This window comes from Mauremys mutica, chromosome 4, assembly GCF_020497125.1.
Source record: "Mauremys mutica isolate MM-2020 ecotype Southern chromosome 4, ASM2049712v1, whole genome shotgun sequence".
Classification (NCBI taxonomy): domain Eukaryota; kingdom Metazoa; phylum Chordata; order Testudines; family Geoemydidae; genus Mauremys; species Mauremys mutica.
Window position 1 is genome coordinate 163,466,709 of NC_059075.1, and position 16,747 is coordinate 163,483,455.

General features: G+C 52.5%; 1 protein-coding gene across 9 annotated transcripts in view; it reads left to right on the forward strand.

Annotated features, from left to right (window-relative positions):
• The window catches only part of LOC123369703 (maestro heat-like repeat-containing protein family member 7), a 422,324-nt gene that overhangs the window by 374,580 nt on the left and 30,997 nt on the right, over positions 1–16,747 (forward strand). The window lies entirely within an intron of this gene.

Consider the following 16,747-nt stretch of genomic DNA (forward strand, 5'->3'; position numbering starts at 1 on the left):
TTAAATTTTATAAAGAATCAAGTTACCCCTTAAGGGTTAAATGCTAAATCCCAAAGCCAAACAACACTAATTACCTGTGTCTTGCAAAAAGGTCTGTCAGTTTTGCAACTTTGAATTAAGAGTCAAATGAATTTTTAGTGGCATTAAAAACAAAAACAAAACTAATTTATCTTACACCTACAAAACAGGAGTTTTACAAACCAGATGTGCTGGTTTAGATTCTTAGAACTTTACATATTTTCACAGACAAATAGATACATACACATTTTCACAAAATTTAACTGCTTAATTCTCTCCAGCCTTTGTAGAGTTAACTTTTCACTCTCTATCCTTAAATCACTTGTTTTTATCCCAAAATAACACCTTTATCACCTCAGATTTCACCATTTTAAGTATTGTTCCAGGGGTTCATGCCTGCACTTACTGCTTTTCTTACTCCTTACACTATGCCCTTAGGGCTTCCAACCTGTTTTTCAGTTTCTTTATCTGTTGCTTGCCTGCTTTTCTGGGCCCGATCCTGCTTTTTGTCCTTTTTACAATGAGATGGGAGTATTAAGGGGGTTGGATCGATCCAGGGTGGGTTTTTGAGAACGGGGTAAAGGGGAGCACTCGGTCTGGTGGTGGGAGAGGAGGCTTTTAATAAAGCTTTTAACTTATTATTTGAATATTTGAGAGAGGCGAGTTTTTGATTTTGTCCAGCTACGATTTGCCTCTTCCCACCACTGAATGAAACAATTAACCTCTTCTTTAGCCAATTTAGTTTTAGGTTGGCCGAGTTTGTCCTTTAAGATGTCCACTCGGTCTTTGTTCCAAGATTTTAACAGTGGCCACTGAGTTTTGGGATCCCCCTGAATTAGCCTAGACCATTTTTCCAGAAATTTACAGGAGTCCGGACCCATCCTAAATACATAAAATGAGCCGGCGTTCGTTTAGGGAACTGTTCCGACTTAGACGTCTGGTTACCAGTACAGGAGGACTTCACACACCAATCGCACAAGAAGGAAATTCAGGTTCGTCAGAGCAACACACAAAAGGAGCCCACAGGCTACTGCCTCAATTGCCCTTGCTTTCACACCAGGGGTTTTACCCAAAGTGTGGTGCGGCTGCAATTGTGCAGATTCCACTCACTCAGACCGCAGGGACAGAAACCCCTTGGTCGGCCGATCCCCGGACAGAGATGGCACCCAGACTCAAACACTCCACAGGAAGACGGATAGACACAGAGACAGGACAGTCCTCAGTCCGGACAAAACACAGAAATAATTACCTGACCAGATTCCTGATGTCAGATCCCGGGATCCCTACCAGAACAGAGTGGGAACCAACAGGTTCAATGGCGTAGACTTCACTGTGGTCGTGCACCTTTCCGTTCTGGTGGAGGACCGCTCGGGCCAAATGCCCAGGTGCCGGCTTCCACGGTCGTCCTACAAAAACAGTCAGGAATCACACAGCCCCAGTGAAGACGGTTGCCATCTCGGTGGAACCTCCAAATTGTCAAAGTTAGACTCAGGACTCACAGTTTGTCAGACCACTCTGTTTTATTAGCACAGCGCTTCTGCTAATAACACCCAGATAATGTGAGCCCCATGCAAGACACAAACTATCTTATTTATACAGATAAAAGGATGAGAACTTAACAAGATAACAAAGGGAGCAGAATCAGATAAGTTTACCTGGGCTAGGCATGCATATCTTATTTCCTTACTAATTACTACCCATCTTCTGTTAATGTTTTGCCATTAGCACCATTGTTTATGCCTAATGTTTCTTTTCCTGGCACCTGTATTTCAACATTTCTTATTTCTGCTTAAAGGTACATACAACATTTCTTTAATCCATTCTTATTTTTACAATATAATTCATTCTACTTTCACAAAGCCCAGATACTGTGTAGACATATACGAAGGCAGTCTCTGCACAGAAGTGCTTGCGAGCTTTGTTATCCCTGTTTTATAGAAGTGAGAGGCTTTTCCAAGGTCATACACCGTGGCAGAGTTAGGATTAGAACCCAGATCTCTATCCAGTACCTTAGCCATCCTTCCTCTTTGGGATAGATACAGTTGAAAGACGCCACAACAAAGAAGTTGAGTTACACTGCATCACCACTGCTGTATGGAAGAATTTCTTCTTGGTGGGATTGGCTAGGACCTGTAATTCAAGGGACATTGAGTAGCTCATGGATGGGACAAAGCTACTATAGCTCTGCAGGCAGCCTCTAGCAACTAAAAAAAACAGGAGTACTTGTGGCACCTTAAAGACTAACAAATTTATTGTAGCATGAGCTTTCGTGAGCTAAAGCTCACTTCTTCGGATGCATAGAATGGAACACACAGACAGGAGATATTTATACATACAGAGAACATGAAAAGGTGGAAGTATGCATACCAACAGGCAGAGTCAAATCAATTGAGATGAGCTATCGTTAGCAGGAGGAAAAAAAAAAAAACTTTTTGAAGTGATAATTAAGATGGCCCATAGAAGGTGTGAGGAGAACTAGCAACTGTCATCCAGGGCAGAGTTTGATTCTACCGGCCAAGAAGAATGAGGAATATCCAGCACTGAGTAAACCCGAAGGCTAAATTCCTCCTTGCATCCTATAGGTACGTGCTCAGTCTGAACCAGAGTTCGGGTTCAGTGGTAGAGCAGCTAGAGGAAAAAATTAAGGCTAAAGAAAGATGGAGATTCAATTCTTTTCCGCCCTCACCTTAACAGAAGGCAATTCCCTCCAGGGGAGGGCAGAGAGACATACTCCTTCATTTCCCAGCACTGATGCTGCAACTGAGCAAGACTAATGGTCTTCCGATAAGAGCCACAGAAGCTAAACTTCAGAACTAGTCCGTCCAGTTTCCTGCAGATTATAAAGAGCTTGAGTCGGGAAACTGTTAGTCATGGGCTGATGAGTGCATGCAGGAATTCACAGATTCCCATTAATATCACCCTACATGTGGAATGGAAGGAGCAGGTGGCAGACGATCCATGTGGTGCTCCCCATGGGAAAGTGCTTGGGATGGCAGTGAGACGCCCCAGCTCCACTGCTCTCTCAGCAGACCTCAGCCGCTCTGTCTTCTCAGCTAGATGGCTTGTACCACTTTCCATTTTGAATCCTTGTATTAGATTCTCTCCTCTCCGCTCCCCCGCCCCCGTGACTTGACCTAAATCCTTCACCCGCTGTGAACTCATGCCACTAACTAACTCAACCTGCTTGGCTGTGGTAGATCCTTGCATCACTGCGAAGTCTATGCACCATATAAGTCCTGCTTACGCCTTTGGAGCTCACAAGACCCGACCATGAGAGCGGGGGCGCAGGCATCACTCCATGGTACTGCTGGCAAATGTCTGTGACTCAAGTGCCCTGGGTGCACACGCCCCTACGGTGGAAGATCTACAGGCACGGGATGGTGCCTAAGGGGGAGCTACAGAGCCAGTGGTGAGAGGGGTTTGGCCTTTGACAGTCTGCTCTGAGTGCCTGGGCTGTCAGATCCCAGCCAGCCACTGGCATTGCCAGACCTCCCTGATCTATGGTGCTGCTGCTCTCCCTGCTTCTAGGAGTCACTGCCTCCCCCTGGGCCAAGATGTGACAGTGCTGCCCGTGGGAGCCAGCTGAGGTCACTCAATTAGGGTGAACTGCAAACAGAACGGGGCAGACAAACCCCAGAAGCTGGTGGTTATTCCAATACTTAGATTTACCAAGCCAGCACAGAACAGCTTCTACCATACCCCACTGGTTACTCAGAAGTTCAAACACTGCAGTTCCCTTAAAGTGACCAACCTCAAGCCTCCATCCAGACACACACGTCAGATATGATGATGATTACTGAAAATCTTCTCTCATCATATAAAAGAAAAGGTTCTTCCAATCTCAAAGGATCAGCCACATACCCAGGTCCAATTATAACTAGATCTTACCTAAAATACACGCTATAGCCAATTCTTATTAACTAAGCTAAAGTTTATTACAAAAGAAAAGCGAGAGAGTGTTGGTTAAAAGACCAATATACATACAGACTTGAATTCAGTTCTTGAGGTTCAGATACATAGTAGAGGTGAGCTTGTAATTGCCAAAAGTCCTTTTAGAAATAGTCCATACGTTATGGTCCAATGTCCATATTCAGGGTGACTCCAGTCAGTGACTGGGGATCTCAATCCTTATGGCTTAAGGTTCCCCCCTCTTGAAACCCAAAGCAGATCTGAGATGAAGTAGGATCATGTCCTAGGGTTCTTATACATTTCCAGCAGCCTTTTGGCTTGAGAAAACAATAGGCCTAATGCTCCTTCTCCCAAACATGCTGGCAATTAACACAGGGTAATTTAGCCATTAAATAGTTCAGATACGGGTTACCACAACCTTCAAAGAGACACATAGAAAATAATACTATTTCACTCAAGCATCTTCCTAAATGTTAATATTCCTTTTTTGATCTTTAAATTAAAGCCATAGCAATAAACAAGTCTTGTTTGCTTACATCACAAGACCTGAGCAAACACCTACCCTTCTACCTCTAACAATGCAGACCTACATTTCAAAGCTCTATTCATTTACACATCTTCCTAACCAGTTTCTAACATTCAGCCCTGGGTCAGGTTAGTCTGCGAGTTAATTAACTCTTTCTGGCCCTGTTTTTCTTCAGTGAGATATTAGATCAGACTCATAATGTCACACAAGACCCCCGCAGCAATCATCTCCTGGGGCTGCGGAGGCACTGAGCAGCTAGCAAGGCCTGAGACTCAGCTGGTGGGGAGGGGCAGGAGGCTGCTCTTAAAGCCGCTTGTGCGTTGTTGCCGCGGTGGAAGGGGAAGCAGAGATGGGGCCGTTTTACATCCCATGGCCAAGGCACCCGGCAGCTTGGGCAGGTGCAAAGAGCCGCCCGCGTGAGCTGGGAATGGGAGCTGGGGGTAGGGAGAGTTCAAGAACCCCCATTCTGCGCTGTCACAAGGAGGAGGAGCCAGGATGGAACTGATGCTCCCACTCGGGGATCTGGGGAACCCCCTGGCTCCAGCTGCATAGATACGAGGAGGGGCTCTGGCCTGGGGTCTGCACGAGCTGGGACTAGATGAGCCCAGTGGTCCCTTCTGGCCTAACGTCTGTGGCTGTGGGGAGCGGAAGGTCCTGTGACGGTACCTCCCATAAGTCTTTATGAAAATAGGACATAGCTGGAATATGTTTTGTGCTGCCTGTGCCATGTAACATATCTCTGTAAAGGTTATGGTCTACTATATCTAGTCATCCTATTTGGACACATCTATCATTTTGTACTTGAGGTTAAGAATATTGGCTGTATACTTGCTTGATTTCTAAGTAAGCTTTGTGAGGCATTTGGTCAGCTTCTTTAGGAAGGAATTCGCAAGGCTAAGTACCCGATCAGGAAGCACTTGGGGAACAATGCCTCTTGGAATGCTCCAGTCCCCATAAGAAGTCTTCCTGGAGACATACACGATATCACGTGGACAATGGCTTCTACCTGTAAAGACTGTGAGTCATGCATGGACATGTGACTTGCCCAGGTGACTCCAGGACTCCATCTTGGAGCTGGACTTTCCATAGGAGTGAGGAGGGGGATCTCCACCCACAAGAGAAAGTCTATTTAAACCCCTGGGAGACCCCTCCATTTTGTCTTCAGCTGGCTAAAGAGAGAGCCTCCCCACCCCCAGGATACTTGGAGGAAACTTGAACAAAGGGATGTGAGTGATTGCTGGACCCAGGCTAAAAGGAGATTAGTCTGTAAAAGGGTGCCTTCCGGAACTGGTGAGGATCTTATCTGTATTCAGTGTTTGATTAGACATAGATTTGTGCATTTTATTTTATTTTGCTTGGTGACTTACTTTGTTCTGTCTGTTACTACTTGGAACCACTTAAACCTACTTTCTGTGTTTAATAAAATCACTTTTTACTTATTAATTAACTCAGAGTATGTATTAATACCTGGGGGAGCAAAGAACTGTGCATCTCTCTCTATCAGTGTTGTAGAGGGTGAACAATTTATGAGTTTACCCCGCATAAGCTTTATACAGGGTAAAACGGATTTATTTGGGTTTAGACCCCATTTGGGAGTTGGGCATCTGAGTGCTAAAGACAAACACACTTCTGTGAGCTGTTTTCAGGTAAACCTGCAGCTTTGGGGCAAGTAATTCAGACCCTGGGTCTTTGTTGGAGCAGACGGGAGTGTCTGGCTTAGCAAGACAGGGTGCTGGAGTCCTGAGCTGGCAGGGAAAACAGGAGCAGAGGTAGTCTTGGCACATCAGGTGGCAGCTCCCGGGGGGTTTCTGTGATCCAACCCGTCACAGGTCCCTCCCATGACCCCGGTGGGGAAGGACAGGCTTTTAAACCCTGCGAGGCCAGAACTAGTCTGGGCTGGGGCATCCCATGGCTGGGGAGTCACACACTGGCTGGCTTGTGACTCACCTGCCCATTGTGACATGCCCCCTGCTGGCTGGCACAGCCTCATCCCCTCACTGTCAGGCTTGGCTCTGGCAGAGCGAGTGCTTGCACGTGCTACTGAGGAACGCTGAGCCAGCTGTTTCAGCTCTGCCATCGGCAGCAGAAAGTAGGTGGACCATATACACACCGGCTTCTGCCCACTCCTGACTCCAGGTAGGAGAATCTTCTATTGCCCACCTCTGCTTTTCCATTGCATCGCCAGTCACACTGAGCCTTCTGCGAGCGCCTGGCTGCCAAGTGCCCTGGTGCTGGCTGTCTAGCCTGGTGCCAGTGAGGAAGTGGGCAGCAGCATGTGCACAGGAGGGAGTCTGGGGCGGCTAAACAGAAGGGGTCGCACCAGTCAAGCCCAGAGGGGACGGAGACAAGGAGGAGGGTTTAGCGGGGCTGGTGGCAAGGCACGGGAAGGCGGCACAGGCTGGTAGATGAGGCCATTGGACTGGGACTCTGCTGTAAGTCTTCTGAGTGAGATCAGGTGAGTCCCTGACACTCTGGGCCTGAGCAAAGTAGGGAGAGCAAGTCCCTGCTCCATGGGGGGTGGGGGTTGAGATGCTAAATACAACAACACCCGCGTGCTCAGCCGCTGCTGTGATGGGGCCAGGTAAGTGTCCAGATAGGGAGGTAGCTGGTGGCCAACATGGGCCATGTGGGGGTGATGAAAGGCAAATGGGAAGAAGCATAAGAGGTGTGTGTCATGGAGTCCCTGGGCAATACTCTGGAGCTGCTCCCTATGAAGTCAGTCAGGACTCTGGTGAAGTCTCCTCTCTGTGAGCAGGCTCTTCTGGGCCAGAAGCTCACAGGGCTTCCAGCTTCCTGGGTCTGACCTTGGAGCATTCAGCATCCTCTGCCCCTCCTTGTGCTTCCCACAGTGAGTCTGCCCAGGCAGGGTCCTAGAGAAGCCAGAGGGTCCTGCACCCCCACTTCGCAGTCAGACGTGACTCTTAGCCAGCCAGGAAAATAGAGGTTTATTAGATGACAGGAACACGGTCTAAAACAGAGCTTGTAGGTCCAGAGAACAGGACCCCTCAGCTGGGTCCATTTTGGGGGGCAGTGAGCCAGACACCCACGTCTGCACTTCACTCCTCATCCCCAGCCAGCTCCAAACGGAAACTCTCCAGCCCCTGCTCTCTGGCCTTTGTCTCTTTCCCGAGCCAGGAAGTCACCTGATCCCTTTGTTCTCCAACACCTTTAGCTATCCCCTTGCAGGAGGGAAGGGCCCTGGCCATTAGCTGCCCGGAAACAGTGTCAGCCATTTATGCACACTGGCCTTTATCCCACCACCTAGAGACTTAAGAAATGCATAGGGGAAACTGAGGCACCCCTACAGTATTCAGAGGCAACATTAAGAACAGTCCCACTTTGTCACAGTGAGGGAGTTGGAGAGTCTGTGGGAAGCCCCCTCTCTTGTGAAATCAACCACCCCCAGACAGTGTGGGTCCTTCGCAGGCCTGAGGGTGCTGATCTGGGCTTTGCGCGCTACCCAGAGCTCTAATCCTGGCTCATTCCCAAGAAGCTGGGAATGTGAGTGATGGAGCTGCCAGCTCTGGGCATCTCCCTTCCCAGCACGAGATTGCCTTGTGGCGGGGGGTAAGCCCACCCCAGGAGCTGGCATTTGTTGGCCTCTTCCACAGAGCACTGGAGTCTCAGCCGCTCCAGATCGGGGGGAGGGGCCAGCTGTGATTTTGGAGCCAGATCCGGGTTTGGATCTGAATCCGCCGGTGCTGCGGAGCGTTCAGATGTGGGGAGCTAGCTCCTGCCCACACCATAGCACAACGTGCCACTTCAGCCAGCCACCTGCCAGGCTCTGGCAGCGCCCTGTGTGGAACTGCAGCTGGGCCCTCCAGAGCCGAGCTGCTGCTCCTCCTCTCTGCTGGCCAGCCAGCCGCAGCTCCTCAGCACCTGCCCGCTCAGCCCCACCTCAGTGCGCCTGCCTCCCCAATCTCCTCCCTGGCGCTGCACCTCGCCCCCTGCACCTGGCATGTCAGTACCCAGCGGGGCCGGGAGCCAAGCGCCCTGGGAGCCATCTGTAAGGGGCTGAGTCCCTCCTGTGCTGGGCTCCAGCCAATCCACAAGCCAGGAACTGGCCTTGTGACTCCCAGAGCAGCTATATCAGTCTCACAGCAGCAGCTCAGTCTGCTCAACATCACTCCAGGGCCAGGAACTTGCTCCTGCCTGACAAAGGCAACAGTCTGAGCCTGCTCCAGCCTTGTTCCTAGTCCTACTCCAGTCCTGGTCTCCCTCCAGTCCCCATTCAGGAGACGCAGCGTGGGGGGAATCGGGCTGTGTCTGTACAATGTCTAGCACCGCGGGGCCCTGATCCCGGACTGAGCCCTCTGGGCACTACAGAAATACAAAGGAGAACAGCAGGGCTGGAGGATTTACAGGCTCCTTGTGAGGAGGGCTGGTTGGGTTGAGCCCGCAGTGAGTCCACAGTAACACAGAGCTGTGCTAGTGATGGAAGATCTATTTCGTCTTCCCTACCTAGCACAGTTCATAACTTAGCACTGACCAGCTGCAAGGATCCTGGTGGGCCCTGGTATGGCTGTAGCAGCAGATTCAATGTTCGGGAAAAGCAAGATCTGTGCAATAGGCAACATTGTTCCATCTGGGCACCAGCCAGCTCCTGTGCCCCAGAGAGCTCCCACAGCTCACACTGAACCAGGGACAAAGGGGGCAGGAGGTTGGAAGAGAATGTGCCAGCCTGGGACCCAGGAGACCCATGGTCATTTCCCAGCTCTGCCACAGATACTCTGCGTGGCCTCGGACAAGTCCCTTACTCCCTCTGTGCCACAGTTCCCTGTCTGTTCAGTGGGGGGTAGCAGCCAGGCCCTGCCCTGCAGGGGGTGGTTAGATTAAATGCAATCGAGGTTGGGCAGTGCTCTGATGCCACGGGGATGAGGGCCAGGATGGTGCCTAAGACAGACCAAAAGCAAGGGGGAGCTACAGAGCCGGTGGTGAGAGGGTTTTGGCCTTTGACAATCTGCTCTGGGTGCCTGGGCTGTCAGATCCCAGCCAGCCACTGGCATTGCCAGACCTCCCTGAGCTATGGTGCTGCTGCTTTCCCTGCTTCTAGGAGTCACTGCCTTCCCCGGGCTGAGACCCCCGCAACAATCATCTCCTGGGGCTGCTGTGGCACTGAGTGGTTAGCAAGGCCTGAGACTCAGTTGGGCGGGGGGGGGGGCTGCTCTTAAAGCATGGGCTGGGAGCTAGAGGAGTAGAGAGTTCGGGAACCCCCGTTCTGTACTGTCACGAGGAGGAGGAGCCGGGATGGAACTGATTCTCCCACTCAGGGATCCATCCGGCAACCTCCTGGCTTCAGCTGCATGGACGCAGGGAGGGGCTCTGGCCTGGGGTCTGCAGGAGCTGGGGCTAGACAAGTCCAGCGGTCCCTTCCAGCCGAACGTCTGTGACTGTGGGGAGCGGAAGGTCCCTCCCATGACCCTGGTGGGGAAGGACAGGCTCTTAAACCCTGCGAGGCCAGAACTAGTCTGGGCTGGGGCATCCCATGGCTGGGGAGTCACACACTGGCTGGCTTGTGACTCGCCTGCCCATTGTGACATGCCCCCTGCTGGCTGGCACAGCCTCATCCCCTCACTGCCAGGCTTGGCTCTGACAGAGCGAGAGCCGGCACGTGCTGCTGAGGAACACTGAGCCAGCCGTTTCAGCTCTGCCACCGGCAGCAGAAAGTGGGTGGACCATTTAAACGCAGTCTTCTGCCCACTCCTGACTCCAGGTAGGAGAATCTTCTATTGGCCACCTCTGCTCAGCCACTGCCATGATGGGGCCAGGTAAGTGTCCAGACAGGGAGGCAGCTGGTGGCCAACTTGGTCCATGTGGCAGTGATGAAAGGCAAATGGGAAGAAGCATGAGAGGTGAGGGAGCTGGAGAGTCTGTGGGAAGCTCCCTCTCTGGTGAAATCACCCACCCCCAGACGGTGCGGGTCCCTCGCAGGCCTGGGGGTGCTGATCCGGGCTTTGTGCGCTATCCGAAGCTCTGATCCTGGCTCATTCCCAGGCAGCTGGGAGCGTGAGTGGTGGAGCTGCCGGCTCTGGGCATCTCCCTTCCCAGCACGAGATTGTCTCTGGGGGAAGCCCACCCCAGGATTTGGCGTTTGTTGGTCTCTTCCACAGAGCGCTGGAGTCTCAGCCGCTCCAGATCAGGGGCAGGGGCCAGCTGTGAATTTGGAGCCTGATCTAGGTTTGGATCTGAATCCGCCAGTGTTGCGGAGCGTTCAGCTGTGGGGAGCTAGTTCCCGCCCCCGCCACATCACAATGTGCCACTCCTGCCTCCCCAATCTCCTCCCTGGCTCTGCACCTCGCCCCCTGCACCTGGCATGTCAATAGTGAGGCTAGGCCTGACCACCTCCATCACCTTTGCTGACCCCATCACTTCCATAGGGAATGGCACTGAGGATGCCAGGGGAACAGGCATTCTCAGGTTGCCAGGAGCCATTGTTCTATTTACCAAGACAGTCCGATGCCAGGACAGTGCCCCTGAGCTCTGGAGAGGGCTAGGGCTGCATTAGGACACCTGCCGTGCATCTGCTGGAGAGTCAGCAGGAGACATTGAGTGAGGAATGGAGCCCCCCAGAGCAGGGGCCATTTAGGAGACCCATCATGGGGGGAATCAGGCCTGGGATGCTTTCCAGCGGCTGCTGCCACACAGGCCTTGGAGAGATGAGCCGTGAAACCCCCAGAAAGCGTGGCCCCTGGCACACAGCTTTGTAGCACTGGGACCCCATACACATGAGCCGCCATCCAGCAGGGCCTTGGGCCAGCCCTACCCTCTCCCACTGCCCCACTCTGGGAGGCCAGGGAACAGTTCACAACTTTGCAATGACCAGCTGCAGGGGTCCTGGCGGGCCCTGGTATGGTTTTAGCAGCATTTTCAATGTTCGGGAAAAGTGAGATCTGTGCAATAGGCAACGTTGTTCCATCTGGGCACAAGCCAGCTCCTGTGCCCCAGAGAGCTCTCACAGCTCACACTGAACCAGGGACAAAGGGGGCAGGAGGTTGGAAGAGAAGGTGCCAGCCTGGGACCCAGGAGACCCATGGCCATTTCCCAGCTCTGCCAGAGATAGTCTGAGTAGCCTTGGGCAAGTCCCTTATTCCCTCTGTGCCACAGTTCCCTGTCTGTTCAGTGCGGGTAGCAGCCAGGCCCTGCCCTGCAGGGGGCGGTCAGGATAAATGCAATTGAGGTTGGGCACGTTGGAAGAGAAGGTACCAGCCTCTCTGCTGCTCTCCCACCTTCTGCTCCTGCCCTTTCACGGGGGGGTGTGAGCAACTCCTGCTGCTCACGAGCCCGCCCCAGCTGCCCCACCCCCCTGGCCTCGCCCACCTGGGAACTGCCATGGCCCCAATATTCCTGGGGGAAGGGATTAGGGTAATTTCCCTGGGCAGGAAGAATCCTGAGTGGCTGGATCCAGCCTGTCTGCTGTGCAGCTTGTGAACCAGCAGAAGGAGAGGTGGGAGTGACCCAGGGAGGCCGTTTGGCCTGCGGGATGGGGTGCTGGCTGGGCATAAGGAGACCTGGGTTCTAATCCTGCCTGTCCTGCTGGGTGACTTTGAGCACATCCCTTCACTTGTTTCTCTGCTGGCTGCCTTGGCTAGTTAGAGTCTGAGCCCTACAGCCCAGCGATTGTCTGCAGCACCTGGTGCAACAGGGCCCTGATCTCAGCTGGCATCTGTAGGCGCTGGTGGAACAGAAATAATTGGGCTGGCCCTGATGCTGAACGGGGCAGTCACCTCTCGTCACTCACAAGCAATGCCTTGTCCTGGCTTCTTGCAGGATGGCTGAAGAAGCCCCCAAGGACCTCTCAATGCCCATCGGTGCCTGGGTGGAGATGAAACCTGCCCCATGGGAGAGTTGGCAAAAGATCCCACAGCAGAAGCAGGAGCTGTGTGTGCCTCAGCCCTTCCATGCCAGTGAGTGGGTACCTCCTGGGTGGGCGGAGGGGGCTGCAGAAATGGCCGGGGCCATGGCCCTGCATTGCGGTGGGGCTTGGCCCCTCTGGGGGTTGGGTGGCAGGACTAGGGTGTCACTGGGGGGAGAAGACTCCATAGACCTTGTATTGCTCTGAGCTGCCATGAGATGGAGAGACAGGAAAACCCCGGCAGGGAGGAATGGCCCCTCCTGCTGGCAGCAGCTGCAGCCTCTAGAGCTGATTGGGGCATTAGAAACGGCAGCCGAAGCATGGGGTGGAGACTGACTGAATCGCCCACCCTGATCTGTCACGCTGCAGGGTTGGAAGATATTTTCCACCCGTCGAAGGGGCTGCTTGGTGCAGGGTGGGTTGTTAAAGCCTAGGATTGCAGGGCACCGGCCAGAGCATAAGATGCCCCCTGGTGTTGCAGCCCCATCTGCTGGCTCCTTTGTTGCATGTCCCAGCACAGGGCATTTGGGGGGGAGTGTTGACGATGGGAGCCCAGTGCCTGCCCAGGTTACACCCGATGGCTCTGGCTGGCTGTTGTTGGCGGCAGGAGAGGCAGTCAGAACAAGCAGAACGGGCAGGCTCTGGGTACCCATATCTCACACAGACTGGGCAACTGTTCCCTCTCCTACACGAGGACCAGAGCAATTCACTGCCAGTCCCTCTGCCCCCTCCAGCAATGGCCTGGAGAGTTGGGACACCACTCATGGCCTGACATCATCCCTCCTTCCAGATGTGACGCTCTCCAAATCCCCAGACTGAGCCTGCATGCTGGGCGGGGAAGTGGGGTGGCTGTTGGGAACCAGGGCTCTGACTGGATCTTTGCTGGGCTGGGCAGCAAAGAGGTGAGGAATCCAGGAATCGCTGTTCCAGACCCTGCTGTGCATCGGGGCTGCTCCCCTGCTGGGGCGGGAGTGAGGGGTAAGGGTTTTCTCTAAGATCTCTGTCACCCAGCCTGCAGCTTGGCAGACCCAGGTATTACCACCGCTCTGTCTTTGATCAGATTCACCATCCTATTGCAACGCCTGCTTAAGGAGGCTAGACTGGGAGGAGAAAGAGGCCTGGGAGTACATCGACGCCTTTCTCAAGAGCAATGAACAGGTACTAAGAGCCCTCCTCTGACCTGTCAGCTAGTGCCCTGTCCACATGCACCATCCGCCCTTCTCCGGGAGATGCATGGATTCTAAGGCCAGATGGGACCACTGTGACCTCCTGTATAACACAGGCCAGAGACCAGCCCCCGAATAATTCCTGTTTAAACTAAAGCATCTTAAAAATGTCCTGCCTTGAGTTACAAAAGGTCACCCACCATGCCACTTGCTCAGTTGTTCCAATGGTCTATTACTTTCTCAGTTAAAAACGTACATTTCCAGTTTGAATTTGTCTACTTTCAATTTCCAGCCCCTTTGAGGTGCCACCTGATGTATCGGGATACCACTGAGCCCGCCTGTTCTGCCAGCCTGGGCCCCCTTTACCTTGTCTTGCTGGGCTTGGGCAGGGCCACCCAGAGGGGGGGTAAAGTGGGGCAATTTGCACCAGGCCCCGGGCCACGCAGAGGCCCCCACGAGAATGCCAGAGGCTCCCTCCGCCTGCCCCCATCCCCCGGCGCCTCAGCGCACCGCCTCCAGGAGTGGCCCTGGACAGAGCTAAAGCAACGTGGCTTGGGCGGGGCCTGAGCTCCTCCCACTTGCAGCCACGTGGTAAGGGGGCGGGGCCAGAGCGCCTCCCGCTTGAGCTGCATGGTAAGGAGGCATGGCCTGAGCACCTCCTGCTTGAGCCGCATGGTAAGGGGGCATGGCCTGAGCACCTCCTGCTCAGAGCTGCGTGGTAAGGAGGCATGGCCTGAGCACCTCCTGCTTGAGCCGCATGGTAAGGGGGCATGGCCTGAGCACCTCCTGCTCAGAGCCGCATGGTAAGGAGGCATGGCCTGAGCACCTCCTGCTTGAGCCGCATGGTAAGGGGGCATGGCCTGAGCACCTCCTGCTCAGAGCTGCGTGGTAAGGAGGCATGGTCTGAGCACCTCCTGCTTGAGCCGCATGGTAAGGGGGCGTGGCCTGAGCACCTCCTGCTCAGAGCCGCATGGTAAGAGGGCGGGGCTGAGCTCCTCCCACTCAGAGCTGCATGGTAAGGAGGCATGGCCTGAGCACCTCCTGCTCAGAACCACATGGTAAGGGGGCGGGGTTGTGAGCTCAGGTCCCGATGGAGCCAGGCTGCTGCAGTGCTGTCCAGGGGCCAGGAAAGCTCCTGGACGCGGCACGCTCTGAGGCTCTGGGAGAGGGGGGAGGTGGGAGTAAGCAGCATGGTAAGCCCCTCTGAGCTGGACACCCTCCTGACAGGCCCCCCAGCCCTGAGCCCAGCTCCCCACCCAGCCCTGGGCAACAGCAGCGCCACCCCCAGGCAGCGCCGGCCCATTGGCACCAACCATCACCATCACCCAGCGACAGCCCATTATGTAATTGCAAATGTATATATACTGTCAAGGTTCCTTCCCCACTCTGAACTTTAGGGTACAGATGTGGGGACCTGCATGAACACCTCTAAGCTTAACTACCAGCTTAGATCTGGTTTTGCTGCCACCACTCCTAAATACTAACTCCCTTCCCTAGATAGTCTTGAGAAACTTCTTCACCAAGTCCCTGGTGAACACTGATCCAACCCCTTGGATCTTAACACAAGGAGAATTTAACCATCCCCCCTCCTTTCCCCCACCAATTCCTGGTGAGTCCAGATCCAATCCCCTTGGATCTTAAAACAAGGAAAAATCAATAAGGTTCTTAAAAAGAAGGCTTTTAATTAAAGAAAGAAAGGTAAAACTCATCTCTGTAAAATCAGGATGGAAAATAACTTTACAGATTCATAGAGCCCAGAGGAACCCCCTCTAGCCTTAGGTTCAAAGTTACAGCAAACAGAGGTAAATCCTCTTAGCAAAAAGGAACATTTACAAGTTGAGAAAGCAAAGTTAAATCTAACACGCCTTGCCTGGCTGTTACTTACAAGTTTGAAATATGAGAGACTTGTTCAGAAAGATTTGGAGAGCATGGATTGATGTCCGGTCCCTCTTAGTCCAAAGAGCGAGCACCACCAAAACAAAGGGCACAAACAAAAGCCTCCTCCCCGCCGCCAAGATTTGAAAGTATCTTGTCTCCTTATTGGTCCTTTGGGTCAGGTGTCAGCCAGGTTACCTGAGCTTCTTAACCCTTTACAGGTAAAAGGATTTTAGTGTCTCTGCCCAGGAGGGATTTTATAGTATTGTACACAGGAGGGCAGTTCCCTTCCCTTTATAGTTATGACACACACATTAAAGCATTGAATGTTTTAAAATCATGTATTTTGTGTATACCTCTACCCCGATATAACACTACCCAATAGAACACGAATTCGGATGTAACGCGGTAAAGCAGTGCTCTGCGGGGGGTGGGGGGGGCTGCGCACTCCAGTGGATCAAAGCAAGTTCGATATAATGCGGTTTCACTTATAATGCGGTAAGACTTTTTGGCTCCACAGGACAGCGTTATATCGAGGTAGAGGTGTATTTTCAAATTATTAAAATTTAATTTTTGAATGTATTTCACTGGTTATTTTTTACATTTCCAAATACATGACACTATAGTATTGCAACTATTTTTTTATGGAAGGGGTCCCTGAAATTGCTTTGCCCCAGCCCCCCGAATCCTCTGGGCGGCCCTAGGCTCAGTTCACAAGCCACTTTCAGCCATACACTCAGGCAGGGCCACGCCCAGCTGCAGAAAGACACAGACCCTGAGATCAGCTCTGGGAAGACTCAGCTGAAGGGGCTTGTGCCAGTACTCTGGTGCCCAGCTCCTTTGGAGTACAGACCCAAAGGTTTTATGAAATTTGCCTCCTCCCTTGATGTGGAGAGAGGCATGCACAACTCTTTGCCCCTCCCCCCAGTTACTAATTGTACAAACTGGGTTATGGGATAAACAAGAAATAAGATTCTTAACTACAAGAGGTAGATTTTAAGTGGTTCTAAGAGATAGCAAACAGAACAAGGCAGATTACCTTAGTAAATAAACACAACATACAAACTAAGCTTTCCACACTAGATAGATAGGATCTACACTAGCAAATTCTCAGGCTGGCAGATTCTTAAGATTCTTTGCTGTGCAGCTTGGATTTCCCAGGTTTTCTTACACAGGTTAGGAATCTCTCTCCAGCCTGAGACCATCACTTCTCATAGTTCAATCTTTGTCCCTCAGGTGTTTCCAGGTGTCTTATTGCAGGGAGCGTGAGGTCCCCCCGATGTCATTGTTCCCCTTTTATCTCCTCTTCCCACCTGCTGGAAAACTCTTTTGCTGCGACCTGGGTCCAACAGTTCCCACTGTGTAGCGTTATCTCGAAGAGGTTTCTATGCTGTTTGTGTG